This window comes from Coregonus lavaretus (genome assembly GCF_964263955.1).
Source record: "Coregonus lavaretus genome assembly, chromosome: 25".
NCBI classification, from domain to species: Eukaryota; Metazoa; Chordata; class Actinopteri; order Salmoniformes; family Salmonidae; genus Coregonus; species Coregonus lavaretus.
The window spans coordinates 44,864,152-44,867,364 of record NC_140012.1 but is presented as its reverse complement, the minus strand read 5'-3'; the positions used below and the strand labels follow the sequence as shown (position 1 = coordinate 44,867,364).

Below are 3,213 nucleotides of genomic sequence, written 5' to 3'. Positions count from 1 at the left end.
TCCCAGAAGTGGTTAGAGTCTATGGATTCTTCAATTACATTGAGCTGATTTCTGATTTTCTGACGTGCTGTTCCTTCTTTTTCCATAGTGTATTTCTGTATTGTTTTAGTGATTCACCATAGTGAAGGCGTAGACTCAGGTTTTCTGGGTCTCTATGAGTGGCGCAGTGGTCTAAGGCACTGCATCGCAGTGCTAGCTGTGCCACTAGAGATCCTGGTTCGAATCCAGGCTCTGTCGTAGCCGGCCGCGACCGGGAGACCCATGGGGCGGCGCACAATTGGCCCAGCGTCGTCCAGGGTAGGGGAGGGAATGGCCGGCAGGGATGTAGCTCAGTTCGTAGAGCATGGCGTTTGCAACGCCAGGGTTGTGGGTTCGATTCCCACGGAGGGTATCATAAAAAATAAAAAGTAATGTATGCACTAACTGTAAGTCGCTCTGGATAAGAGCGTCTGCTAAATGACTCAAATGTAAACGTCTATGGTTTTGGTTGGATAGGTTTCTCAATGTCTTTCTCAATGTCTTTCTCAAACCATTTGTCATTGTTGTTAATTTTCTTAGGTTTTCTGCTTGACATTTTTAGATTTGATAGGGAAGCTGAGTGGTCAAATATACTGTTTAGGTTGGAATTTGTTGTTGCCTAATTGTCTCTGTCTCTCTCTCTCTCAAATCAATCAATCAATCAAATGTTATTCATAAAGCCCTTTTTACATCAGCCGATGAAACAAAGTGCTATACAGAAACCCAGCCTAAAACCCCAAACAGCAGCAATGCAGATGTAGAAGCACGGTGGCTAGGAAAAACTCCCTAGAAAGGCAGGAACCTAGGAAGAAACCTAGAGAGGAACCAGGCTCTGAGGGGTGGCCAGTCCCCTTCTGGCTGTGCCGGGTGGAGATTATAACAGTACATGGCCATTAAGTCCAGATTTTTCTCCAAGATGTTCAAATGTTCATAGATGACCAGCAGGGTCAAATAATAATCACAGTGGTTGTAGAGGTTGCAACAGGTCAGTACATCAGGAGTAAATGTCACTTGGCTTTTCATAGCCGGGCATTTAGAGGTTGAAATACCAGGTGCAGCAGAGAGAGTGAGTTGAAAACAGCAGGTCTGGGATAAGGTAGCACGTCCGGTGAACAGGTCAGGGTTCCATAGCCGCAGGCAGAAGAGTGGAAACTGGAGCAGGTAGTCCTGAGGCATGGTCGTAGGGAGGGAGAGAGGGAGAGAGAGAGAATTAGAGGGAGCATACTTACATTCACACAGGACACCAGATAAGAGGAGAATAACACCAGATATAACAGACTGACCCTAGCCCCCCGGCACATAGACTATTACAGCATAGATACTGGAGGCTGAGACGGGGGGGTCGGGAGACACTGTGGCCCCGTCCGACGATACCCCCGTACAGGGCCAACCAGGCAGGATATAACCCCACCCACTTTGCCAAAGCACTGCTTACCGGTGTTCCTCCTGGTTCACCTTTGGTGTGAGTGGACAGCCTTTAGTGGCTTCAAGTGTTACAAACATCAATATAAACTTGCACAACATATCAAGTTTCTAGAACAGAGTCATTCATAGACTTTCATCACAATTGTCATGGTTAATTAATACTGTCAGCTGACCTATAAAATGTGGATGTATTGTGTGCCGCCAAACTGACCCTTTTTGTCTCGTGTCTTCCCTCTTTAGACTACTTGGTCCCCCTCCTCTCTTCAGTCTTCATCGTCTTGTGCATCCTGGTGCTGGTCTCCGTCTTCCTGTACTGCATGCGTCGCCGGCGGAAACATGGCAACGGAGCCTCGTCGTCCGCGGCGACAGATGACAGCACCACCAACAACGTCCGCGAGCAGCTCAACCAGATCAAGAACCCCATCAACGAGAAACACGCTGGCGGCGGCCATCTTACGGTGTCGGTGGCCTTCAAAGACTACGAGGATAAAGACTGAGGTACGAACACACCACCGCCCCCTAGAGGGGGGAGGAGGACAACGATGAAGAGAGACAGATGGGGAATAAAGGACGCTTCATGGTTACAACCAAACAGCCTGCCTACACACTGGTGGAGCGGGAGGACCGGGGGACCAAGGAGGACGGCGGGACCACGCCGCAGCCCAGCTCCAAACACCCTAACTGGACTGATAAACAGGACAACAGGGTTCTGGAGACGGCACACAGCATCAACAGGATGGACTACAACGTATAGCAGGAAATGACATAGCAGGAAGTAGCATGTAAACCCTGTGTAAAGAATTCCCACTTCCTGGACGTTATGGTCATCCCGGCAAGGTGGTCCTTCTGATACTCTGTGTTGACGCTGTGTTGCCGTGCAACCATTGACCTTAGTGAAGAGGACCAGGGGGAGTGTTCTGGGATTCGTAGTTTTGTAGTTCCTAAACTGTTGCGTCATTATTCTGTGACTACAAGGTTTGTTGTTTGGATGAATGAGTCCCTGGCTGCGCCAGATGTGATACCCTATTCCCTATGTAGTGCACTACTTTTGACTAGAGCCCTATGGGTTTAATGGACCATATAGGGAATAGGGGGCCATTTGACTGTTTTAATTTAAGTTTTGACTAGCTGGCTTCACTGGCAGAGAAGGCTGATGTGGTTGGCTGGAGAGCAGTTGCTGGCAATATGAAGAATGTATGTGTCAATTTAGAATGTGTACATTTATTAATCATTGTGTATATTTGATTTATTAACTTAATAATAATCAAGAGCCTGAAGATATCATTCCTTTTTATTTATATGTCTCTAGATTTAGAAGGTTTTGGTAACTTTGTAACATTTTATTTTTTGACATTTATTAAACGTCAGAGGAAGAAGAAAATAAGGACTTTTCTAAAATAAAGAAAAATATATAATAATTGTTATTATTATTATAAATAAATGTTATATTCTTTTTTTATGATTTCAGATGTTTTCAAATATCAATTTTGCAAAGACTGCAGGTTACACATTCTCAGAAACCAATATCTGACAACTTAGGGTAGAGTGGGGTAAGTTTAGCCTTTTTACATTCATCACTCCGTCAAGGGAAATATAGGATTCTTTCTAACAGGACGTTGTGTTTCCCTGGAAATAATCAGAATTCATGTAAACATTACAGTTTTGAAAAGATAGCTTGTGAAAAAAGAAAGTGGTATTTTGGCACAACTTTCCCCGGGTATGGGGTAAATTGAGCGAGCGGGACAGGGTAAGTTGAGCGAGCGGGACAGG

The 3,213-nt window shown here is 45.4% G+C and overlaps 1 pseudogene across 1 annotated transcript in view; it reads left to right on the top strand.

Annotated features, from left to right (window-relative positions):
- LOC311100937 (protein jagged-1b-like) overlaps nt 1–2,491 on the top strand; it is a 100,275-nt pseudogene extending 97,784 nt beyond the window's left edge. The window contains exon 12 of the transcript in view: nt 1,684–2,491. The product of the transcript in view is annotated as a protein jagged-1b-like (transcript). The remainder of the gene's footprint in view (nt 1–1,683) is intronic.
- Nucleotides 2,492–3,213: the final 722 nt, after the last annotated feature.